Source organism: Fistularia commersonii, chromosome 12 (assembly GCF_037954325.1).
Source record: "Fistularia commersonii isolate RoL2024-O1a breed Wild chromosome 12, RoL_Fcom_v1.0, whole genome shotgun sequence".
NCBI lineage: Eukaryota > Metazoa > Chordata > Actinopteri > Syngnathiformes > Fistulariidae > Fistularia > Fistularia commersonii.
The window spans coordinates 10,335,942-10,363,558 of NC_141295.1; the positions used below are offsets into that span (position 1 = coordinate 10,335,942).

Genomic DNA, 27,617 nt, shown 5'->3' on the forward strand with positions numbered 1-27,617 from the left:
ATTTTATCTTAAAATTGCCCGCCGTCTTTTTTCCAACAAAGAAAAGGCCCGATAAAACCATGCAATTCACACTTTGTATCAGAGAGACTGAAAATGACGCGGGGGGGATTTTTTTTTTTATACATTCCTTGCTGGGAGAAAGAGAAAGCAGGAAGTGAAAAGAGACAACATAAATATTAATTCAAATGATTAAAATGATGAGGCCTAACATGCTCGGGTCTGCATGTGAGACAACCCCAACAGGATGTGGTCATTAACCTTTCGCCTGCTGTGCACAGTTGTTGAAACTACTGCTGCAAAGTAGTTTAGTCGTGATCAGAGCGTGACAATTTAATATGTGAAGTGCTGTTATATGCCGTGTATTCCACTATATAAATCTCCCTCTTCTTTTGCAGCTCTCTTTATTCACATCTAGCCATCTACCTATGTAGAACACACCATGTGTATTTTTCCCTTTATTTCAATGTAATTGCTATAATTTGATCTATTGTTTGAGTGCATCCAAACATTTTGGTTCCTTTAAAAGTTAGAGAAAAGGTGGAGAACTTTTGCACACCTTAAAAGTCATTGTTGACTAACCAAGGAATTGAACATGAAGGCATATGGATGTGAATAAGCAGTCACATAAAGTGCATTTTGACCCAAATAAAACCACCTCATCTCACTTAAGTATTACAGCACCATGCTACTTTGCCTTTTCAACCCCCCGCACCCACATATATATATATTTTTTTGCAGCTTTATATAGTTTCAAAGGATTTTTTTTACATGGGTGAAAGACATGTGATACATTTAATGTACATAACATGCAGTGCAAACCCGGTTGGAAATTGCCTTTGTAAAAATGAACTGTGCACGTATCTCATGCATAATTTATAGTGACAAGTGCATAATATTGTATCATTATGTTCTTGAGGGGTCTACTTCTGACATTTTAGGTATCTTTAGGTAATTTAATAATACATCTATTCAAATTCAGGAACTTTACTTGAAACTGAGTATATTAAAGACGACGATATTGCCACATTTCTACTAAAGTAAGGAATGTGTGTTCTGTATTTGCCGCTGGTGTGAAGCCGTATTTATTCTGTCTACCGTCAACAGCTCCTGTAAACCTCCTCTGAGTTACCACCTTTGCACACTTAAAGCTGGTGTCTCGGTTGTGTATAATCAGAGGCCCCGGGGAACCATCTAATTGCAAGATCTTTAACAAAATCCCCCGTTATCTCGCTAAGGTTTACGCCACATCGCCGCCTGAGATAAAGCCTCTCAAATGGCTTTTAATTTTACAATCCAATTAAAGAATTCTCGTGACCTAAGTGAATTATATGAGAAACCTATCAGGCAGGGCTACTAGTCTCACTCACTGGCAGAAACGCCGCCGATAAAAATCTTTCCGGACAAGAAAGAAGAATGCTGCTACTTAATGACGACAGGAGTGTCTTGATACCGAACTAATATGCGTGCATGCACACAGACAAGCACGCGCACGAACCCTGTCAATTGCAAATGTCCTTTAAAGTAAAGTTCATTTGTGTTATTGTAATTTACAATCTCCTTACTGACATTTTGTCTCAAGGATGAAAAGTGACCCCATCACGCTTCCCGAGCCACCGGCGGGCGAGTATACCCGAAGCCGAATGGCTTGTAGAAATGAGATCCAGGAAGATATTGCAATCCTTTTTAGCTTCCTCCAATTAAATGTATGTATATTCTTCTCTGTGAAGAATTTAGAGCAACGGCATCAGCGATAGGGAAGGAAAAACCACAGGAAGGAGAAAATGGGTCACTTTGGCGGAGGGACTTCATTAGGAAACCCGTCGCAGTCATTTTGCGGCAATTCTAATTCCGATCTAGTATTCCTATCCTGCACCGACGGATTCAAATTTCATGACCTCTTCAAAAGGGAGGGGGAAAAAAAAAAAACGGGCGCCAGGTCACAGAAATCTCAACCGGAGCCACATTGCTGACATTCTGATGATTTTCTCTTTATTCTGCTTAAATTACGACTCTTACTCAGTTGCTGCAGAGAGTAAAAAAACAAAAGTCAGGTGTCTCCTATCCAAAAGTTCATGGCAAAAAACACCTGCCCGCATTACCATCACTTGTGAGGGAAGTAAAACGTGAGCGCTGAGACATGGCAGTGTTAACTGTACGAGGGAATTAGAGGATCTGACTGAGCAACTTTGCCTTTTGGAAAATGATGGCTGAGCAGATGGAACATGGCGACGCCGTTAGACTTCTTTCTACTCGTTTCTCATTCACCATAATCTGTTTGTCTTCCTCACTCATCATCCCCCTATAACACTTGTTCATTTTTCTTGCCCACCCCCTCCGCGTCGAAGGCACTTTCTTTCGCTCCTTTCGCTCCCTCAGTCATTCCTTCGTCTCGCCCCGAGCCAAATAGCATTTAATATGTCTTATAAAGTAGGACGCTGCTGTGCAATTTGTTGCAAACTACCAAATGATAATTCACAATTGTCACCATATATCCATGACTATGAGGCCATCCCTCGCAGTTATAGTTATTTTCACCACATCTCATTATAATATTGACTTATTACAAACACCAGCGCTCTGCGTGCCCTTTGTGTAAGCTGTGTCAACGTACTGCCACTACACACCATGTGCAGTATTTCTTATGACCGTCCTTTGTTGTCATATTTCTAGCTGCCGGTAACTATGGAGAAAATATTGTCCTTTTTTTTGCACCCCCCACCCCCATCTCTGGAGATAACGCACAATAAGAAAGAACATTTCTAATCCGATATTTTTATCCGCTGAATAGCTGTTATTTCATCTGTGATGTGTGTGTGTGTGGAGGGGGGGGGAGGGGGGGGTCTGTCACACAGACCTATCCCCCGAACACCCAGCACCCAGAAGGGAATCCTGAAACAAACTTGTCTCTTATGGGAGGCTTGAGCAGCCTGTCATGACGGAGACACGGGGCATTGGACCAATGGACACACTGCTTGGGTGCTGGAAGGAGGGTGACCCTCAACAAGGTACACGACTTCGCTTGCCATCCTGCGTGCTTGTTTCAACCAATCCAGCATGACCCACTCCCTACGCCTGCCCGTATCCTGCTCGGATCTTTTGATGCCTGTCTCAAGAACCCGAAATAGCCCATTGTACGGGGGTTGAAGACGCGAGATGGTGAGCATCATGTTGCACAAGCACAAACCAAGCCGTCGGAAAACAGTGGTGAATGGAGCCTGGACCCCGAAAGCTGCTGGGCAAGAAAGGACCCGCAGCCAGGTGGGGTAGAGGAGCAGATCTTCATTGGCTGGCGAGAACTACCTCCGCAGGCGATGCATTTAGGTCTTCTTTTGGAGCTGAATGCAACCGCAGAGTTGCCCACAGTAAACAATCCACCAAGTTGCCATCTGAGAGCACAGCTTGCAGTGCTGCCTTGAGGAACCAGTGGAACCGTTGACACAAGCTGTTAGCCTGAGGGTAGTACGCTGTAGTATGATGCACCGTCACCCCCAATGACACGTACTGTGTACCCCTGTCTGAAGTGATGTTTGTTCGAGTGCTGAAACGGGCGACCCAGGATGAAAGAAACGCCCATGCCATGTCCGAATCTAAGCATGCTTGCACGCCACACATGCAGCTGCCCACATCTTGATATCCTAACGGATGCCAGGCCAGACAGGTTGGCACGGCAGGTGGAGATGTCTCAGAGGCGGGCAGGACTACCTTCCTGCACAACCACATCTTCCAGTTAGAGGCCAGTACGCATTGATATCAGGGCGAGGACATCTGGGTCAACATCTAGGCTGGTTGGCGGCCATAGCTGAGAAATCCACCCCCATGTGCACGGGGCACACGAACACACACAACAGGCAGTCAGCAACCTAGTTGGACTTCCCAGCTGCATGCTGAATGTCCATTGTGAACTCCGAAATGGCTGCAAGGTAGCGCTGATGGCGAGCAGAACATGGCTCAGTCACTTTGGACATGGCAAAAGTCAGTGGCATGTGATCTACATAAGCCGTGAAGGAGTGGACTTCCGGCAAGAACCGCAAATGACATGTAGCTAGGTGCGGGGCTAACATCTCCCTATCCCACAGTTTGTGACAAGAGACTGTCACGCATTCCCCACATGCTGTTCAACTACAGCCCCATCAGCAGAGTCACTCACAGCAGTTGTTAAAGCTATGGAAGCTGCGGGTGCAAGATGGGCAAGGACGGCTGCGCTAGCCAGAGTGTGCTTAGCTACGTCAAAAGCCTGGACCTCTTCAGGTGTCCGGGTGATTGTGTCACCCACTGTCTTGAGCTGAAAAGTCCTGCAAAGTGGCTGAAGGAGATGAGCAGCGTGAAGGAGGAAGTGGTTGTAAAAGGTCACCATCCCCAAGAATTCTTGCACTGCTTTGACAGAGGCCGGCCAGGGAAATTCCACTATTGCTTGCACCTTTGAAGGCAATGGGACCAATGGGTCATTGCCCCTTGAGGCGAAATGCCACGCAAGATGTAAATCACCGGCAGTCCAAACTGACACTTAGCGGGGTTGACTATGAGGCTGTGTTAGTCAAACCAACGGAAAACCTGTGTCAGGTGCTCCAGGTGCTCATCGGCCAACAGGCTGGCCATCAGTATGTCATCAAGACAGATGAGCACGAAAGCAAGGTCATGCAGCACTGAGTCCGTGTCCCTCTGTAAGGTTTGAGCAGCTCCCCTCAAGCTGAAAGGCATGCACCTTAACTTGAAAAGCCCAAATGCGGTGATCTTGAGCAGTCTTGGGCATGTTCTCCACACGCATGGGCACCAGGTGATAACCGTGCACCAGGTCCACTTTGGATTAACCGGTAGTGCCTGCCAGCCATACAGAGAAGTGCTAAATGTGCGCGCCAGAGTCCACGAGAAACCATCTTCCTGACCTCAAGTCGTCCGGCATCGCTGCACCTTGCTGCCGAACCGCTAATGGGAAAAGCAGAGGACGGTCCGACGTCCCCTCTGGACAGTCACTTTGGCCACCATTCCTGGATCTACATTCACTGGCACCATCTGTGAGGGCTCTGACTCCACACTCTGGATGGCTAGCCGCCTGGTAGCTTGCATGACGGGTCAGCCTCCTCCACCAAACCCTGGCAGTCAGCAGGACCCAGACATTGGAGGCGAGTGCTGGCGCAGGAAGGTGAGCGGGAAAAGGAAACCAATTTCGTCCGATCCACACAGCGACAACTTGTTGCTCATCGACTCTACAGCAGTCCTGTCACCCAAACCAGACAGGGACAGGAGTCTATCCACCCATGTTGTTACCATGTTGCAGTTGGTCATGCAACAGCTGCAAGACTCACCACAATTCAACACAGTAGAAAACCAGGAGGCCGGGTCCCTCTGCCAGAACTCCTTGAGCATCAAGGCCGCAGTAAGAACGTCCAGCCGTGGGAGTTGGAGCAACTTGGCTGGAGTGTGGTTGCACACTTGGTGCACCCTTTAATGTCCAGCACAATATATGTATATATGTATATCTGTTTATATTCATAAAACATATCTACATACATATACACATACGTACATATATACATACACACACTGTTCCCTCTAAGCCGCGCATTTATGCAATCCCACACTGCTCCAGCGTTTTCCGCGCACAGCAAAGCTGAACTGTAAATAAATTAAATACATTTATTTTATTTACAGTTCAGCTAGGATTTTATTTCATGCGCAGCATAGATTAGCGTGGAGAACGCTGGTGCAGTGCACGATTGCACAAACGCGCGGCTTAGAGGGAACAGTGCATACACGCATACATCCGTGTACACATGTATCTATTTGTGTGTATCTGTGTTCATGTATGTATGTATATATATCACACACACACTCACACACATACGTACGTAAATATATATCCATCCATCCATTGTCTACCGCCTTTCCTACGCAGGGTCATGGGAGATGCTGCCACCTATCCTAGCTGTGTTCAGGCACACTGGGGGTTCACCCTGGACTGTTCACCGGTCAATCGCAAGGCCACATAAACAGATAGACTTCTTTCTCTCATCGTATCCGGGCAATTTTTCAATTTCTCCAATTAACCCGGCACATTGTTTTTCACTGTGGGAGGAACCTAGAGAACCTGGAGGAAACTCACACAGACACGAGGATAATATGCAAACTCCACACAGGCAGGTTCCCTGCCGGGATTGAACTATGGTTTTTCATGCTGTGAGGCCAAAGGGCTAACCACACACACAAACACACACAAATCAGTACCTTCTTTTCACCTGTGTAAACTTGTTTTTCCAAGATTGGGTCATTAGAAATAATTAATAGCTATGGAGAAAAAAAAAAAATCATCCCCAAAATGAATTAAGATTCAATTAATATTCAATCCGCCTCAGGCACCATCCCAAGACTGGGAAATGGCTAATTAACTGAACGCACTTATTGATTAATTGAAAACACAAAGGTTTCTTTCTGTCACACTGAGATTTCTCCTCAAGCACAAAAACAAGGAGCACGATTGAGCCACAGTCGTCTTCTCCCTCAAGTGGAAACATCTTACTCAAGGCTTCGTGTTTGATATCCACCTTGTGATTGTAACCTGCTGTCAAGCTTGTATTTACTTCAATGGAGATTTCATGCTGAGTTTCTCCCTTCCATGGTGTTTCGAGCGCAGAAACATCTGCTTCATCCTAAGCTATTCAAGATCCAAGTTAAAAAAATCAAAGATCAGAGTTAAGCTTCTCATTTATAAGGTAAAAATGTTTTTTGGTAGTTTTTTTTCTGGTAAACAAAATCTCATTGTGTTATTCTGATAGCTCAGAATAGAACGTTTTAAGCGACGCCAAAATCTTGTTTTCCTGGTCAATTGTTTTTTTTTTTGTTTTGTTTTTTTTAAGTTTTATGATTAAAAAAATCACACGTCTTTTTATACACAGTCATTTCCCTTCCTCTTCATTGTACCTCTGGCTAGTGCGCATTGGAAGGTGATACCTGACACACTTGGCCCACAGTGTTAATAAAGAATCATCACAGCATATCTAGATGGTTTCCTGTCTCAAAAGGATGAGGATTAGCCTTCCCCTCAGGGTGTCTCCACAGCCAATCACCTGCCTCTGTCTAACCCTCTTCTCTCACGCCAGATCTTTCACTCCATCCATACATCTCCCTCTTTGATTTTCTCTGCCTGGCGCTACCAACTCTACATCCTTTTACCCAGATCTTCACTGTCCCTCCTCTGTCCAAAAATCTCAGTCTGGCTTTATCTCCAAAACATCTGATATGGCCTATTCATCTCTGCAACCTCCAGCTCTGTTTTTTCCTCATTGCCACTGTCTCTTAGAGCTGACAGCAGAGCCTCAAGAGGTTGAGGAATAGCGTGGTCTGAATCAGGGAGGAATTTGCGTATCGAGTATCCAGTGATAATGCCTAATCATCCTCGCTGCGGCAGATTAGAGGATTATCTATTAGCGCAAATTACACCGGCGCAACATGTAAACAAGTTGATGGTGTTTACACGAAAACCGTGTCATGCCGCTTTGGCGGGCCTCGATTTGCCGACTTGACCAGTAACAACCTCCTTAATTTTCCCGGATCGATTTTGGATCGGCGCTGCGCACCCGCGCGCAAACATCAAAAGTGAAAAAATGTTTATGAAGTAGTTGCAAAGCTAGACTTTCTTCCTTGAAAATGATGCTTGCGGCAAAAGCCTTCCACACAAAATTGTCAAAGAGACAGCGCGGCTCACGCACACAGATAAATCTGTAGGTAATTGTGAGAAGGTGTGAGTGGACGACTAGCCTGTGACACTCTATTCACAGAGGGCCTTGAAGCAGCACTATGCTCTTATTTTACCTTAAAATGAAAACCTCAAACCACTTCAAATACCTGACTTGTTGTCAATAGACTGCCTGTTCACTTCCCTCTCCACTATTCAAGCCCAAGCTGTTCTTGTTGTTGTGTTTTATGGACATACTGCTTGATAAGTACGTCCCTCAACAACAACAACAACAACAACAACTGTGTGGCTATTCTGGCACAATATGGTTGCACAGATGTGGGAATCTTGAAAGCCTTGTAGAAGATTTCAGTTCTCACAACTTTCCTTAGATATGGCAAATCATTAAGCCACTGTCATTGACCTAAGCATCACACTCTTTCATTATTCCTCTTATAGCTCTTGCTCTGGAAGTGGCTGCATGTGTGTTTTGCCTGTATTCACCCGTTGCAAATTGGGAAAAAAAATTCAAGTGGGTCCATTTTCCCCACTATGTCAGAAATGATGCAGCCCAATGGCACTAAAAGTATAGAAGAGTTTTTTTGCTTTGCCAGAAAAGTACTGTTTAAGTTGTTTTTTTTTTGTTTTTGTTTTTTAAGGATCGGACTTGCTAAAAAAAATCTAATTCATTGAAAAGTTTGTAACTAATTGATATTAATTAAATTAATGTATTTAAATATTTGACACAAGAAAAAAGTATTAAAAATTGATCAATATATCTGTACATGACCTGTACATCAGTCTGTGACATAGACCGATTGGTGAGTGCAGAAGAACGGATCTGGACAGCAGTTTGTAATTTGCATGAGTTGAATCGACCTGCAGCGCCTCTTATCGTCTGCCATGGAGGAAAGCGATCTGTGATCCATCTGGCCAATGAACTGGTCTTTTTACCCTATACGGACTTGGATGTTTTGGTTGGGCACTGCATGCTCGCATTAGCAATGCTCTTAGCCTGTGTTAGCTAGCATTACCAATCCACATGCTCATACAAAGGCTAACATTACTAGCATGCATATTAGCTCCAACATGTTTAGTGGAGCACTGGTAACAGAGGGTGGAGATGTTCCTCTGATACGTAAACTCCTTCCTGCATAAAATGCAAACAACTGTGATGGGTTGGACCCAAATGCGTCAGTGCCAACAGAGTGAGTCCGAAACAAGTTCACTGTGGGTCAAGTATCAGGTGAACAGTTAGTAGCAACATAAAGCACTGGCATTGGTCTGTACCAAGAGGAAAGGCTGGAGAGCAATAGAGTTAGGCAGGTCCGGCATAAGACTTTGGGATGGGCAAGGTTAGCAATGGGAAGACATGCAGAATGATGCTGTAGTTTGGAGGGTTCATCAGGACACTCACTGACACCTGTCACTGGCACGGGAGTGAAAGGGTATACGACCTGGCAACCACTGGGACTCAGGCCAGGGTGTTGAAGTCCGCACCAATTGTCTGCAGGGAGCTTCAGCCACGAGTCCAATCATGAGCCGCAGCTGCGAGTCCATTGATGAGACAAGGACAGCATTTTTGTTTACACTTCATTCTAGTAGATTCTTGTATTTAAATTTCCCATCGACGAGTGCTATCACGCTTTGCGTTGGTGTAATCTGTCACTCTGGAACTCGTGCACCCAGAAGCACTCCATGGTGCAGTGTGATTAAAATGCCTTCATGTTCTAAACAGGGTATTTTTTTTCTTCATGCAATCAATCAGAACTAACATATTAAAATCAAAACCCTAAATGTCTTTCGCCAAAATAAAATCTCATCTTTTGTCAGATCATATTGTCCCTTAGTGTACCTTATGACTAACAAATTTACCCAGGCAAGACAACCTCAGACTCATGACCGCTTCTGAGATGGATCATTTCGCACAGTTAAGCCATGTCTGAGTTCCAGCACTGAGTTTGTTTATCATCATGTTATGAATCTTTTAAGATCGGACCTTGATAAGTAATATAGTAGTAATGTTCAGTGTATAGGTTTGCTGTCTTTGTTTATTTACTGCTACAATATGAACCCATGAAGACCTCTAACGTCTTCTGCTGTGGTTTAGTTTGCTTATCGTGCTGTTATAGTGGACTTTACATTTGCTTTTGCAAACTGCAACTTGGAGGTCAGATGAGGGATGTAATAGAAAACTTAACATTTTTCTCATCTTAAAGTATACTTCCTTTTCTCTTTAGTCTAGTAAAACACCACTCTTGATGTAGAGTCCATTTGATGGAGTCTTAAGAAGAGAGTTTTACACAAGTAGAGCAAAGACATACCAAAGTAAATCAAGTTCCACTCCGCTGCCCCAGTTAGTGTCAGATATCAAAAAAATATATATATTTGGGCCATTACTGTCTGGATCGGTGCAGAAATAGTTTAGTTAATGGTGTGAAAAGGCTATGTGAAAGCATTTCTGTGACCTCAATAATATGCTGCGTTACCCATAATCCCCCCCGCCGCCACCAGGAGAAACCTCAGGATGTCACGTCAGAATGCAACAACCGCGACTGAATTCAGTTCAAATGATAAATCAACTTTTTTTTGCGTCTCGCCAAGCTGCCTCTCCAGTCATCACTATCACCAATCAAAGGGGGCTCAGGAAGGGGAATCCCGAGGGAGTCCGTGAAGAGATGCAAAACAGCTAAAAGGGTTTTGCAGATAACTTTCTCTGTGCATGCTACCTGCATAGAGGAAGCCATAGTTATAGCGTGTGCACAAAGTGCTGGTAAACAAACTTTATTGTTCTCTAAAAGGACGTTTCAGCAACACGATCGACTTTTGGAAATATCTCATTTTGAACTCCTCAACAGCAGCGCTGTAGTAACTCCTGCCGTTTGGGCACAGGTTAAACTCCCCCTTACTAAAAATCTGCCCCCCCCCCCGCCCAAAAAAAAGCACCAACAGCAAGTGCCCCTGTGATAGTTCACTTTTACTCTGATTCCACCGGATTTTGTCAGATTGTCACCGCAGAAACTTTGCACCAAAGAAGGGAAAGGGTTCCGTGGAAGAATTCGTCATCTACTAAAAATAAAGTGTGATTCATTTCACACACACACAGTGCACATACATTTCTAACAACATGCTCACATGTAAGATGGAGGCAGGGAGTATGTTAGAGAATCATCACATCCCAGCACAGTCGTGCACACAGTCACCGATTCTTTGAATCCCTTTTTATTACATACCGGAAGGGGCTTTACAGTGTAATAACCAGTGTTTACAGCGCAGGCGATTGAACAATACTGATGTATATCCTAGATTGAATGTGTAATCAAGTCAGCATTTACTTCCGATCTCTGAATTAATGTATGCTTCCATCATCGTTCCTGCCCTTGTTTAGTAAGTCGGTCAGCAGCACAAGATCACCGGTAGTGTAGCAGCACAGACTAGTGGTGAAACCGTCATATAAGTAGTCGTCCACAGACTGCAAGAAGGCATTACGGGCTTACACTCACCTCATTTTGTTATGTTTTTTCCTGTCAGTATATCATGTGTAGCATCTGTCACGGTGTGTCATGCTGTTATTAATGGCCGTCCACTCTTCATTTCATTATCTTGTGTAAAGGTGCTACAGAAATCAACAAACAACTGTGTTGTCTCCCGTTATCTCGGACAGTTCATCAACTGAAGGGAATTCAAAGTCAGACCCCCTTTGTTACTGCCCGTGTTTCTGTTTTCATCCCCCGCTCGAAAGTGTCCATCTCCGAGACTCCGGGGTACGTTTATGGGACACTCCATAAATGGCAAAATACTTCACAGTGTCAGCACTGGGGATATTTGGGCTGCAAAATATGAGCTATATCTATATATATATATGTTTGTTGTTTGCTGTAGTTGACTATAACTCCCTTCATCCGTCAGATTGTATATTACTTTATACACTCAGCCAACTCATGACACACACACACACACACACACACACACATACACACAGAGATGCACGTGTGCCTCACCGAGAAGCTGGTATGAAAGCCTTTTTAAAAGCCTTAAAAGCCCCAAGTGCAGCAACTGACTGTCAGACAAAGTTAAAAAAAAATGAAGCTGATAAAGTTAATGTTCGAGAATCATGTTATTTTTTGTTTGGTTTTACATTGGGCCCTGGGACGGAAAACACACACACACAGATGCAAACAGATAGAAGTTGAAAAACTACCGAGGTTGATTTTAAAAGTTGTGACAGGCTCTTTTCTTAATCCCCTCTTTTCACCTCTCTTGCAGGAGAATTCTGGGGAGATTTCCCACGTTTTCTATTCCTCAAAGATGAAGCCACACAGCAGACCTGTTTACTGAAACCGGTAAGGAAGGATCATCGCCATGACATTCTAACACACACACACACACACACACACATACACTCGTCATACAATGTCAACTGCGGCTCCGATGGTCCCCCCCCCCCCGAATATGCTTCATATTGCTAAAAGGTCAGCTCCTGCAGAAAGTGGAGGAGCTAGAGATCGACTGTTGCGATCTTCTGTCTGATGGAGTGAGGGAAGTGCGTCGTGAGCCATCCTCGGGGAGAGAAAGACCAATTGAAGACGGGATTAAAGTTTAACCAAACATCCCCCATCCCCCGCAGGACGGACGAGGCCGGACGGGCCGGGAGAAATAAGGCATGCAAAGAGACAGACAGGCAGACGGGGACAAGACAGAGCGGGCAAACCTCAGCTGTTTTTAAAAACGCTGCCTCTGATACATTATTGAATATGTAGCTCTTCGATGCATCGCTGAGCTTTCCTCTCATGTTAGTCTTCAAATTGCATGGCATCACCGTTCTAAATATAAAGCATGCGCTCACACATCCCTTCCTCGCCCCCCCCCACACACACCCTTTTTGGTTTGTTAAAAGATAAAGAGGCTGCATGTGGGTTGGGTGTTGTTCCGAGAGGCACTTTTCTTTTTTTTTTCTTTTTTTTCGAGGCGGGGGGGGGTGGCTGGAGTTCGCGTCGAGCTCGTGTGTGACTCACTTTGGTATCGAGCCAGACGAACTTCAAACAACAAAAAATAGACTTAATCGGAACTCTTTGAGGGAATTGTTAGAGGATGCGCAGACGATACTGAGGTGAGGGAGGTGTGTTTACGGAGGGATTGTTGAGGGTCTGATTTTTATAATCCATCTGGAGCAGTGTAATTTTTTTTTTTTTCTTTCTAAAAAAACAGCTTTCCAGTGTAGCCTTATTTCACTTTTCATTAACTCAACCTTCCTAAAACTTTAATAACGCCACCCAGGAGGTCAGTTATCCTCGCTTTATTTGGCTGGCATTCCAGATCCAGACTGCAGGTGGCAGCAGAGCAACATACCCAGCAGGCATGTTTCTGTTGCAGAATTGATTGCCCCAATTTGCCAGCCAGTGCAGCTGCAGGCTTCCCTAATTTATATCCCTGTCTCTTCCAAGACAGATTTCCAAGAAAGAAATCAAACAACACAGTCTTGTTTTCATAGATCAAGTGTGCAAGCAGTTTATGCTCAAGTGAAATATTGTGTTGTGATTTTTTTTTTTTTTCTCCAGGTCTCACTTTTAAATTTCATGCTCGGTGATGAACCATGAGTAAAGGTAAGAGATGCATCTCAAAAATCTCAATGATCTCCTTCGAAAGGCGTGTGGTCGCGTGAATTTGTGTACATGTTTGCCACTTACAGTTTTTGGGTTCTTTTTTTTTTTTTTTTTGGACAGATGTTCTAACAACATAATTAGCCCTCTGGCTGCCAGTTGCTCTGTGTGAGGTTGCTATAGTGACTGCCACTGAAAGCTGGGGAGGCCAGAGTGGAGTATGAGGGTGCAGCGGATGACAAGGGAGAGGGTGGAATAGGAAATTAAGTGCTGTGTTGCCTCCAGCTTGTGTATGCAGTGGTGCTCTCCTCCGTGTGTGTGATTGTGTGTTGCTTAGGTATTTTTTTATTTATGTTTTCTTCTCAAAGAGACTAAATATTGGATGGCAAGTCTTTTGTATAGCGGGTTCATTGAAACGTCCATTGTCTTACAGATCAATAGCTCTTGTTGGTGTCACTTAAATCACACTTAAATGCAAGTCAACCATGAAAAGCTACTCTAATTTAATTTACAGAGTTTAAATAAATGACTTGTGTGACTGACACTTCATATGTCATTGCACTTGGCATCACATTGCATTTTTGTGTAACTCCATCAGACGACCACCCAAAAGTGGCATTTAAAATTCAAAAACAAAGACATATCTGGGACAGATTGTGGTCTAAACATCTTTGAAGGTGCTCACTGGGAAAGTGTGTGCAGGAGTGTACATCCAGGTGCACTGTCAACTGGGATTAGAAAGTCTATTAATTTCTTTCATCCACAAAATTACATTCCTGTCTCCATTTAGAAGTAGATCACTGAACTTTTTTTTTTCTTTTTTCAATTTCTTATTCTGTTTCAACAGCTCAGCCATGCTGAGGCTGATTTCTTTCATTCACATTCTTGTGAAAGGCTTTGCATCCACTTTACAAGTATTTAAAATATGATAGAATTAATCTAGTCCTATTCTATTACAACTGGCGAAACCCAGTTAAAGTTTAGATAGATAGATAGATAGATAGATAGATAGATAGATAGATAGATAGATAGATAGATAGATAGATAGATAGATAGATAGATAGATAGATAGATAGATAGATAGATAGATAGATAGATAGATAGATAGATAGATAGATAGATAGATAGATAGATATGCATACCTGCATGCATATGTGCATGCATTCATACATGCAGGTACGCGTATCTGTATATAAAAAGGTCCCACTGAATATCATGTTTATTGATGTATGATAACGCTTCTTCCCCGACTGTTTCTCGGATGTCTACATCCTCGACACGAGCAGCAATCCTCCACAAAGAAAATCAAGTTTAATGCAAATGAGTTTAATACCAACTTTTTAATCCGTGAACCTAAACTATCCCCAGCCATTCAACAGTGTAGCAGGTCATATAAAAGCAAACAGGTTTGCAAAACCAGTGATCGTCTCCTTTTTCGCTTGACTGGCATACATAAATAGACAATGCATAAAATGTGTATGCAAACATCAAACCTAGGAAGTAGGAATATTGTTAAAACTGTTGTTTTTTTTCTGTCTTTCTTTCCTTATTTAAAAAAGAGCTAATAATTGAATAAGCGGACGTGGTCTTGCATGGCAATCCGAAGTCTACAAGTGTCATTTTTTTTTCCAACACTTTAAAGCATATTTGCTGTCGATACACAGTTAACCTGCGCAGCTATCTCCCGTATCTCTAGAATGTTGCAGCTTGCTGCGTACAAAGTACAGTAGCTGTCATGAGAGACGTAACGCGCGGTACCATACAGGGTTGGCTTCACACAGGGATTACACCCAGATGATTCTTTAATAGAGAGGTTTGTCTCAGGTAGCCAGGCTTAATCCATGCCTGTGAAAGCAGACCACAGTGCTGTGCAGCCATGGCCCTATATGACGGAGAACAGAGAGCAGCCAGATTAGTTCACATTCGGAAGAAGGCTGAGCTTGAAGCTCCCTGACAGGGCGTCTCTTGACAGCTCCTCCCAAATCTCTCTACTCTCTCTAATGCAGTCTGAGGGAAACATTGTTCCTCTCTCTGTCTTTTTGACACTGTCTTTCCTTTTCCCCACTCCGTCTGCATGTCTCTCTGTTGGAGATAAGTGTAAGAGAGACCGCAGAGAGAGAGCGGGAGAGAGTGGAGTGCGTGTGCCTGACTTATCGCTTCATTAGTCTGTAGATTTCTGGGTCATTCTGAGCCTTGTTTCCACCGTCTCAGATGCTTTAATTACCCTCACGTGAGTCACATCTTATAATTGGGATGGTCCAAGAAAGACTCCAGCTATACAGCCGCATACGCGCGCACACGCGCACGTGTGCACGCACAAAAGACACCGAGTTATTACTGGGTAGCTTAACATGCAGTACAGTGTTAATGAGATTATCATTGCTGAGGGTCCTGCTCATCAACCTCTTATTCCTCTCACTATTCATCATCAAATACTGTTCTTGAACTGGGAGGAAAAACGGCCATTGTAACAAGATGGTGAGCTGCAATTTAATAACTTCTATCATTTTTGATTTTTTTTTTGTGTTATATCACCCAAAAAAATGTTATTATCCGCATCAAAAGATTGAGTGAACTCTTGATCTGGCATTGTGTCTTGTACTATAAATAATACCAGTGGTTGTAGTACTAGCAGTTATACCTGGAACATTTATTTATTTTATCTATCCATCTTCTGCACTCCCGGCTTTCATCGGGTGAGGGGCAGGGTACTGTGGCCAGTCAATCGCAGGGCCGCATACAAAGACAGGGAATATTCATTCACTCACTCATTCGGGGCAATTTTCCCAATTTTGTCCACCTAACCTGCTGCATGTTTTGTTGGAGAAAACCAGAAAACCTGGAGGAAAACCACACAGAACATGCAAACACCACACAGAAAGGTCTTGGAATTCAACCAGGGTCCTTCGTGCTGTGAGGCTGAAGCGCAAACCACTGTACGACTGTGTCCCCATATGTACTCATTTGTTTATTCATTTAATATGAATTTTAACCTATTTATTAATCATTAAGTATTTATTCGTGTATTATCTTTTTTAATCTATGAATGTACATAAGTAGTATCTATCTATCTATCTATCTATCTATCTATCTATCTATCTATCTATCTATCTATCTATCTATCTATCTATCTATCTATCTATCTATCTATGACTTTATTTTAATGAAGACCATGTGCAACTTGCAAAATACAAGTTTTCTTTTATTTTAAATTGCATAAGGTGAAACAAAGGCACTGAGCTAGAATCAAACTGAATAGATAGGACTGAACAATATGCAAATGGTAGTAAAAAAGACAGAAAGAAAGAAAGACAGGGGTATTTATTGTAGAATAGAATAGAATAGAATAGAATAGAATAGAATAGAATAGAATAGAATAGAATGTGCCTATAATTGTCCCCTTGTGGAGATATTTCAATTGTATTGCGGCGCAATTGAATTCCAACCGGGGCCCCCATCTTTGTGGAGTTTGCGTGTTCTCGCCATGCCTCTGTGTGCGTGTGTGTGTGCGTGTGTGTGTCAGGGGGACATGAACTGTGAATTGTGATATAGAGGGATTCTTGAACAAATGCTTTTCAACCCCCTTCAGAGGAAAGATATGAGTGCAAGCCCATAAAATAACGCTGACATGGCAAACTGAAGGTGAAGACTGTTAGGTTATTATCTTTGTTGGTTTGATATTAAGTTGTTCAGATATACTTCGTCTTGTCTTCCCTCTTTTTATCACCATCTCTACTGTCTCAGTTTATTTAATGTCAGATTTACCCGTAACCTCATTATTTTCAATGACGGCCTAAATACCAATGGAGTTATTTACGTTGGCAATCGAAAGTGATGACCATTGTGTTGAGTGGTTTGACGGAGAGTGGTGGATCACTGCAAACTAACCGCGTTATTACATATAGTGTGGAAGGCGTGGGAAATCAGAGCCATCTGAGAGCTAAAAGCTTAAATTACATGCTTCGTGTACATAAACATACAACTCGTGAAAACACACACACACATACACACCCTTGCATACCCGCAAATACGCACAGGCAGTGGATTATGACGGAGGATTATGGAAGCATACTGTAGCTGCAACCAGGCAGAGACAGATCAGTGTCATACCTCATAAACATACACATTGGATGTGTATTAAGAATGTACAGTAAGATGGATTTATTCTTAGGTGGATGCTTTGATGATTTAGTTTCATGCGTCATGGCAGAGAACTATTCAGTCTTTACTAGGAAGGCAGTTCAATGGGGCAGCGGAGAAACGAGAGCAATTAATTATTACACTAAAACGTCAAAATGAAACAGTATTGTTTCTTTATGCTGTGTGTGGATTTACCTTTTCTGTCAACGAAAGCAGAGTCACCATTAAAACTTGAATTGGCAAAAGAAAATAAGTATTGACTGTACGAGAAGGCGGCATGGTGGTGCCGTGGTTTGGCAGCAACGAGAGCGTCGGTTCGATTCCGACAAGAGTTTGCATGTTGTCTGCGTGGGATTTTTCTGGGTTCTCCGGTTTCCTACATAGTCCTAAAACACAAGACTAAAACTTGAAAGTCAGAAGGAAATCTGAGGAGTTGCGGCACGTTCCCGTAATCCCATTCGATAAGTGTGCGCTGGTAATCTGAGCTATTTTAGATCAGTCGTCTCCAAGTCCCCGGCTTTCAATAATATCTGATGTTTTCGATGCCACAAGTCTTTCAGTCTTTACGTACAACATTCAGCAACCAATAAATGAGCTTTAGCAAAACCAGAAAAAGGGGAACTCGATAGATAAACAATCACCAGAGCAGTATTTGTGACTGAGACGTTGTTTGCGGTGTGGATGAATGGTAACAGCGAAGGACGTCCCGATCAGTGCGGACCATGCGGACAGCGGAGTGGATTGTAGCGCTAACTCTCCAAAATGTCACGAGGGCGTGGAGAATGAAAAGCGACGGACTGAAATAGCAGAGGCTCTGCTGTAGTCTTATGAATAGTGACCCTGTAAGATTCACAGTCTTTGTAAAATCTCAGTCTGAGACAAGGCTGCAACTAAAAACTTAGCAGGTGTGAGATGATAGTTGTCCACGAGTCTTTTCCAAATATTTTCAAAAGCTTCTGATGTGTGGGTAGCTTGAGTTGTGATCAGCTCCAGCATCCTCGCAACCTTCAGTGTAGGATTAGCCATATACAAAATGAATGAATGAATGAAGAAGGCTGTTGTCGATTATTGTAATGCATTTATTCATAACAACATTCAATTAATCTTGAATTGTTCTATTCTTACTTATGAACAACTACAAGTTTCACGTGTTCACTTTTGTATGTGAGCCATCGTCGACAGCACATTGACGTTAAACTATGGACGTTTATGTTTAGTCTGAAGTCAACAATATCGGCGGCCCCACTGTAATTTTAAATACAAAAACTTTTATGTAATGACAATTACACATTACATTTTTACATTTCCAATGTAACTATAAATGTCTCCGATGACCGCCTTATGAATTGAACTAGCATCCATCGATAGAGTAGTGAGTTGTCAAAACAAAATGAATTCTAAAGGCTTCGGCTGAAAATACCCCTCAAACTTAGATATCCAATGAGCAATTGACAGCAGACCTTGTTTACGAAACCCTGGTTTTCGCAGATACGGGGGTTTGAGGCGAAGCACAGGAGCAGCCGTGTCCAATGATGGCTGGTAAGCCTCACATTGAGCAACAAGCGTAGGTTCTTTTTCATCTCCTGCAAGGAGGAATTTATTGTGACAGTTCTAAGATCACCTGCAGCACACGAGATCAAGGAAGTTCTTTGCATTTGGTGCAGAGAATGCCGTGACGACGCAGAGGAAGCAAAGGGCTGCCAAGACACGCTTCTAACAAGGTCCTTTTTGAGAGCGTGCCACAGGTAGGGTCAGACCAGGGACCTCAGTATCATCCTAGAATGGAACTAGGTGGAAGTCGGTGCAGGAGGTGAAAGGTGCGCGTCACCGGAGGCAAAAACATCCTTCAGACGATAAACTTCTCAAATCTGTGGATTCTTTTTCATCTTTCACAGTCCATCCAATCTAGAAAAACTCACACATGGCTTACGCTTTGTGACGGGGAACCTAGAATACAAGCAGAATCTCTCTTCTAAGTCGTTGACATGATCGGGTCTTCGAGACCATTTCTCAAATTCTACGTGGGCATCTTGTTTCTATGACTACGGGATCTTAAAACGGATGTAGGTGTAATCTACCTTGCCTTATTATCCCTGAGTTACTTCCATTATTTTGTTAAACATGATTTTCTGTATCACCACCAGCCACCTTACGCTGAACTCAACTCAATTGTTGCTGTCTTGCAGTCGCGCACTGAGCTCCCTGTTGACATTAAGGGGCCAGAAGAGTCAGTCATCTATCACAATAATGTATTTCCAGAATAAACAGATATGATATTACCAGGCTACTCTTTCCTTTTTAGTGTATGGTTCTTACTTATTTTCAGAAAAAAAAACACTTATCAATGACCTCCCACCTTGGGAGATTTGGCCGCCTCTCATGACGTTGACCGATCGAGAATCAACACACCAGATTGACCATCCAAACATTCATTCCGATTGGCCAAATTAAAAAAAAAGGAGGCCCAATCATAATCAGAGCAATACAAATAGCTATGGTTGCTTTCCTACCTGTTGAAGGTCTATTCCGTTGAAGGGGCTGAGGGTTTTATTGAGTATGTCGTCTTCAGTGTCACTTTATATACAAATATATGGTCTATTGAGCGGTGTGGGACTAATGCTATTAAGACCATCTGCACACATTCATCAGCATCCACGAGGGGTGTATCTTCACAAACTTGCACAGACGGGCAGGTCCGCCCCTCTTTCCATCTTCACCTTCACCCTTCATGTTTCGAGAAAGCACTTGTTTTTCACTTCTGCAGTGATTCCATCATAGCAACCAAATCACTTGAGCAGAACATGGCTTTTTGAGCTTTGGTGCACACCTTCTTTTCCCGTTAATAGCTGTGCCCTTGGATCGGGTGCAAGGATGCACCACAAGGCTGATCATAAGTTCTGGATTGAAAATATAAAAACAAAACAAAAACACCACCAACCGCTGAAAAACAGGTAGAGGATTTGATACATGCCATTAAAGATCCGCCGTTGCGGGTTTGTAGCTTGGCCCCTCGACCAGGCCCACAGATCTTTGTGTAACCCAGGAACAAGTACAGGGAGCGCAGGCCAGAATAATATCGAGAGGGCTCAGTCTGTAAAGGGGCGGGGTCAACGGGGTCAGTTGACTGGATACGGGCCAAAGCCCTCGATCGGATTGCCAGGATGAGGGTGTCTGTTGCAAAAGCAGAAACACTGAGTGACTCCAAGCATGTGCTTCGAAAGATGAATGGAAAATCTGACATCACTGCGGTCGGATGAGCAAATATAATGGCGGTAACTTTCTGAGTAGCGGAATTGTAAAATCAGCGAGAATGCATACGCCGAGACAGACACACAGGGCCTTTTGAGAAAAATGAGAGGGAGCCATTAACTTCTGCATAATTATTGGTTGCGCGTTAATTTTGAATATACTACCAGTTGGCAGCGACTCTTCAGTCAAGGAAGAAGTGCAGCCATACACTCAGCGAGCGTCTCAATCTGCGGCCGTTTAAGCCGTGTCAAACATGCCTTGGTCACCAGACATCTGTCATCAGCATGCAACTCACTGGAGGTCTGCGTGTCCCCGTGACCCCCTCTTCTCTTCAGCTGTCAAACATAATCAGTTCTTTACTTCCTTTAAATTCCCTCTGCATATTTTCTGCCTGTCCTCCTCCAACTCTTCCCTCTCAGCCTCCCGCTCATCTACATTTCTCCTCCCTTCTTTCGGCATCCCCGTAATCTAAAACCGGCAATTTACCAATCACCCCTACCGTGACAGCCGCATACACAGAGACACACACACACATACGTGCATGCACACAATGACACGTGTAGAGGCATTCACACCGCAATGGGGTGCTGTGGTGTATAATAGCAGATAATTGGCTATTGTGGGTTTGTCCTCAGCAGCAGGAACCAATCACAGTGACAGCCACTTTGCAACGACCCGGATGTGTTTTCAAATCTGCATAAGATATTAAATTTTATTTTGTCGGCTGCCTTTGGTGCTCAGAAGTATTCCAATCTATCGGCTACAGTGTGAACTTAATGCATCTCTGTCGTTCGTATCTCATCAAATGATGGATGTTTTTAATGGTGCGCATTTTCCATCATGCTACTCTCATACTCTGCACACCAGTCTTGATAATTTCACCGAAATGTTTCTCTTGCATAGACGAAATATCCTCGCTACTCTACCACCCGGTGCTTCTCATTTCACATTCTCCAAGGCGATGCCAGTGCCCAGAGTGTCTGCAGAGCCACACAATGCAGCCCCGCAGTTTCTCCACTAATATGATAGCTGCTTAGCTTGTCACTTGTCATTCATTTTGATGAAGTCAGCAGCCGCGGTTAATGGCGTGTCTACACGCTCTGCAGCCCTGATGAGATGAATCACCCCGAAATCCCAAATGATTTTTTTTTTTAAAGCTAATCCTGGTGTGTTTATTGGTGGCTTGGTGAAAGGAGCAGCATCAGCAAGAAGATCTCGTAAATGCGATTACCCTTCACCTTTTCTTGTTTTTGTCACTAATATTTTCGTGTCATTCTACCTTCATCTCCGTCACCTCCTCCTCCTCTCAATATCAACCCATCTTTCTTTTTTCATCTTTTTTGCTTGCGCCAATCCTGATTTCCGCTTCCTCAACGGCAGGAAGTGCTCATCTCACCCTTGCACTGTCTAAATGCGATACCATATCGATCTGTGTGTATGTGTGTTTGTGTGTGTTTGTGTGTGTGTAATAAAAACTGAACAGGTCTGTACCAGTAGTTTTCTAAGGGACACATTGCAGCAAATAAAAAGAAATAAAAAAAAATCCTCTGTGTATGCTTAAGGTTATAGTGCGAGTAAAGGTTACATGAAGGTTTGGTGTTCGGCTGTCCATAATGAATGTAAGCCGCTGCGGTGTCTTTACAGTCTTGACAGGGATAGCAGACACTTTTAGTCAAATATAATCACATAAATCAGTTCATCTTGGGGTGAAAAATTTTCTGGTTATGGTGAAACAAGCCTTAGTGAGGTGAGTCTCCTGGAAATAAATCCAGGGATATATAATGTCCCCCCTCTAATGATAGAAACTTCTTTATGTGTGTGTGTCTGTGTGTGCGCGCGCGCGCGTGTGTGTGCGTTTGTGTGTGTGTGTGTGTGTGTGTGTGTGTGTGTGTGTGTGTGTGTGTGTGTGTGTGTGTGACAAGAGGGAATGAAACGGCGAGAGAGTTGCCCTTTTTCTCTATTGCTAATACACCGCCGACATAAAAAACATGAACATTTGTGCGTTTGTGTGTGTGTGTGGCATAGGAGCTGCACATTTCATCTTACCAGCCGGCTCAATATTACCAAATGTAATTTCCTCTATATGAAAAGAGCAGACTAGATGTTCATCATCCGATAGTCCCTTCTTCGTTTTTAATAAAAGCTGCTTGCTCTTGTTTTCCTCCCTCCCCCACCTCCATCACGCTCTCGTTTTATTTTTTTTGGTGGATTTTTTTTTTTTTTGCTCTTTCATACATCGCGCAGAAACACACATGCATGCACACCCGCGGAAAAGTCATATCTTACTGCCATTTGTCGAGCACAGCAAATCCATCTCTTGTGCATGATTAAAGAACATATCACAGCATGTCCCTGAGTATTTCTTTGTAATGCTGCTTTAAATTCTGAGCCCGTAACTTACGATTCAGCCCGGGCCCAATGTATCTGTATTGTGCCTGCAAAAATTAATTTGCCAAGCCGGAGATTTTTATAGTGACATATAGATTGAAATAACACATTTCAGCAACGGGCTGTGAAAAAAAGAAAAAGAAAAACGATCAATTTACAGATCAGAAAGCTTTTTTTTTTCTCTCCCCGCAGTTGAGCTAGAGGAATGTCACCGTGAGTGCACAATCAAACTTGTTTACAACGGGGGGATTAAAGCAATCATGGCATCTAACACCTGAAAATAGAGAAAATAATAAAAGGTGGAAAAAGTGGGAAAAAAAAAGGCAAAAAAAAAACACAATAATAAATATAATTTACATGATTATGGATTATTGAAGAGTGCAATATGAAAAAAAAGAAAAAAAATAGAAGCCGGCTCTTCCTCTCTGTTTAATTTCTCTTTTCGACTCCATACTGTCCTCCAGAATGAGATGATATTGTCCAGGGTCAGCAAGTGACGATACCGTCTCTAATAACAGCCGGGTCTCTAATGGTTACACGCCGACGTCTGAGTGAAAAACAAATTATGAAAGAATCTGCGACGGGAACGTAAGGATGAGGAGAAAGGTTGGGAATTTTTTTTTGTTTTTGTCCGTGTGCGTTTATTACATCCATGAAACACTAAACTGCTGTGCTATGCTATGCTATGCTATGCTATGCTATGCTAATATGTGCTTGGACATTAAGCGGAGGGATATTCGAATCCCCACAAATGTTTTTCAGCTTTCAAATGCATTTACATGAGTTAGAAAGGAAGTGGGGGGGGGTTGTCATCAAGTCTCATCGGTAACGCGGGGGTCAAGTGACTTTGGAGGGGTATTAATCATTAACCATCAATGATTAAGGCGGGTTTGTGACTGCGCAAGTTGGTGGCACCATGGCTCGCTGGGATGCTGAGATTAGAGGCATTAATTGAAATGTCACAGCTTTAATGGGCTGCTGCACCAAACACACACACACACACACACACACACACACACACACACACACACAAGCTGAACTTTCAAGGTGATAAAACATGGAGCCCTTTGCTGAGTTTTTGTTCGTTGTTTAAATGTTTTACTTATCTTACTGTTTGTGATTTTACACAAAAAAATGCACAAAACGGCCTAAAAAGGGAGAGGTGCATTATATATTCAAAAATATATATATTCAAAGAAATATAAGCATTATTCCTATAATTATAATATCCATTAGGGAGTCAAAAATGTTAAGAACATAGTAATTATATTTCATAGACTCCCAACTCGGGTCCTCTAACACTGTTGCTCCTCACCGGTTCGCAACAAGGTACCAAACAACGTTTATATCACGCCTCCGTAGCAAACGTATTTATTTGCCACTTTGGGATTCTAGACGTGTCATGTAAGCTGAACATCATCTGCATTCCAAGCGAGGTACACTGACACTTCAAATGTTCTTTTTTACACAAAGGCAGATTTTGTGCACTGACTGCCGGCTCAGCGACAGAACAATCCGTCTCCGATTGCGTCTCTGTGCGTCAACAGTGCGGAACGGCGCCGCCATAGTCCTGACTTGACTTGACTCCGAGGAAGAGAGGAGTAAAATGTTTAGTGAGGTGAGATTAAGTTCAGATAATGCGAGCAAATATGAGCCCTGAGCGGCAAAGTAGGAACATAAAAACAAATAAAAAAGAAAATAAATCCGAAATGGTTTCGTCTTCTCTTTGCCGGGGGGCTTCAGAAGAATTTCCAACATTTGGATTTTGGTTCAGCTATTTCATGCAAATTCTTGCTACTACGGAAAAAAAAGAAGAGAAATGGTCATTGCTAATCATTCTCTTTTACCGTTAAATAGTTTGATATTTTACATCCTAATTTTTCAGTCTATTGGTGGAAATTTTTTTTTTTTTTATGAACTTATAAAAGTTCCTTTAGCCTTGTTGAACTTCCCGTCGCAGATAACGTTCCCAATAAAACGAAAACATTGACACGTCACACCGCATTAGTAACTTTAAAGTGCTATGAAAAGCATGCATGACTTAAAGACATCGCTAATGGATACACTGACGATTAGCTGTGTGCCTGCGGGGAGCGTATGAACTCAACTAAACATCAGTGAGAGACATTTTCATATCGAGAATACACCCTTCCATGCATAACCATTGAACATTAAACCGATATGCATACGAATCAGTGAACCACCTGAATATTTAATAAAGAGGTGTTTGATAGTAGTGGGCCGATGTGCATTGACGGCATCGGGGGAGTAAAGCAACAAAACAAAAGCAACATTATAGTTATAAACCACACAATTGTGCTTTATAATAAAGTATGAGTAATGTTAATTCATGAAGCCCATCATAGAAGGCTCCAGACTTAATATCAAATTATCTCAGTGCTGAACCCCGTATTTGTTTATTCAGTCATTCATTCATGATCTATGCTGCGTATCCTATTCCAGATGTGATTGGGCGAGAGGCGGGGATCTACCTGGACCGGTCGCATGTTGATTTCACGCCACGTGTCGAGACATGCAACCATTCGCTCTCATTGGCTTGTCAAATTGAGACCTACAACTGTTCACACCCTCATTCAAACCTCATATAGAGACATACAACCATTCGTTCTCATTCACATTGTAAATAGAGCCTACTATTATTCAGCCTGTCATTCATACCTAATATAGAGACATGCATCCATTCACCCTCTCATTCTTGCCTCATATGCAAACATACAACCATTAACTGTCATTTACACATCGGATAGAGACTTACAACCATTCACTCTCATTAGCATGTCAAATAAAGCCTACAACTACCATTCACTCCCTCATTCACACGTCATAAAGAGATGTACAACCATTGACCCCCTAATTCATACCATATATAGAGACATGCAACCATTCACTCTCTCATTTACAAATCATATTGAGACCTATAACCAATGTTCCCTCTAAGCTGCGCAACCGCACAATTGCGCACTGCTCGCACACTCTCAGCGCATAAGAAAAACAATCCAGCACAGTGAGTGCACTGCAAATGAATTAGATATGTAACATTTTTTTCTGTATCATTTTACTGTGTAACTCTGTGAGTGACAGGTGTCCAGCCAATCATACGATAGGATGCAATTACCCTACACAGCCAATCACGGCATTGACAGTACCTGCGCACGTGCTCTGCCCATACACGCTATATACTGTAACAATAGAGTTAAGTGACGCTAATGATAACATGCTGACCCCTTATCATGGCGAAACAAGCGGGCGGCGATTGTGATACGTCCACTCACCAAACCCAAGTAAAAAAGAAATGCGGTTCTTGAAAGGTCTGCTCCGCAAAACATGCAGCGAAGCCAATGTAGTAAGCGATTTTTCTGATGGAAAAATATGGACTTAATGGAAGCTATGATCCCAGGTGTGATACTAGTGTGTGGCCACAGCGTGCACATCTAATGTTGCTCACAGAGGTCCTCAGTGTGCTCGCAGCGGTTATCTGTATGCACCGACAGATGAAAAATTAGATGGAACATTGTCTATAACCATTTAGCCTCTCTTTGATACCTGATATAGAGACATGCAACCATTCACTCTCTCACTCATCTGTCTGGGCAACTTAGGATTGAAACCTACTTTGTGTTTTTGGGAGGAAAGTGAAGAACCGGGAGGATCATGCAAAGGCCACCCTGTCAGAATCCAACCAGGAACCTTCTTGCTCCTACCACTGCGCCACCCGTATTCTGCAGAACTTAATTTTTTGGATTCCATGCTTACAACTGATACTCAGTATAAGTACTGTGTCCACGTGGGCGTGAGATGGAAAGGTTTCCTATAAATGTGTATCTGTTATTGTATGTGTTATTGTAAGAGCAGTTCGATGTTTTCAGCACAGACTGTATAAAAACAGTTCTGTTCCTCCAGGTGTTATAATAGAGCCAAAATATCCTGAATATGGACACCGCTACCTCACATTACTGATGTAATTTAGAGCCAGAGCGTGCGCACGGAACCATAGCATGGAGGTCTCGCACAATTCAATTCCTGAGCAATTGCCGAGAAGATTATGGTTTCAGTTTGGAGCAGACAGTCAAGGCGACGGAATATTGGCGTCCTATCGAGGCCGTTTGCGAAAATAAAAAAAATATTCCCAAATAAGATTCCAAATCCGCAATCAGCAGCTGTCAATCATGATATAGATAATTAAAAGCAAACTAGAAATTAGTAAAAGTACGAGGTGGAAGAAATTTTTAGTTTAGCTTTTTTTGGTCTTTCTCCCATCCCCATTGCACGGAGGGACTTGTCCGCATACAGCCAAGGGGGCAATCAGGATTTTTTTTTGGCTTGGATTTTGGGGAGCTGTCATCCATCATTATCTTCAGTGCGGTTCTACGTGCCTCGGATCTCATCGGTCCATTAACTGGCCTCATCATACGTTGTTATCACTCCGGTTAGAATGCTTTTAATGTGTTGTGGAAAAAAAAAACCAACTCGGTCGAATAGTCTACTTATTCAATATAAGTTTTAATTAATCTGGATGAAGGTGCGATGCTATTTTAGATTAAATATGTGGA

At 42.8% G+C, this 27,617-nt stretch overlaps 1 protein-coding gene across 1 annotated transcript in view; it reads left to right on the forward strand.

The window, feature by feature from the left end:
• Window positions 1-27,617, forward strand: part of ptprdb (protein tyrosine phosphatase receptor type Db) — a 159,447-nt gene that overhangs the window by 40,231 nt on the left and 91,599 nt on the right. The window contains exons 4-5 of the mRNA XM_086156972.1: window positions 11,936-12,012; window positions 13,228-13,272. The gene's annotated coding sequence lies outside the window, so the exon portion shown is untranslated. The remainder of the gene's footprint in view (window positions 1-11,935; window positions 12,013-13,227; window positions 13,273-27,617) is intronic.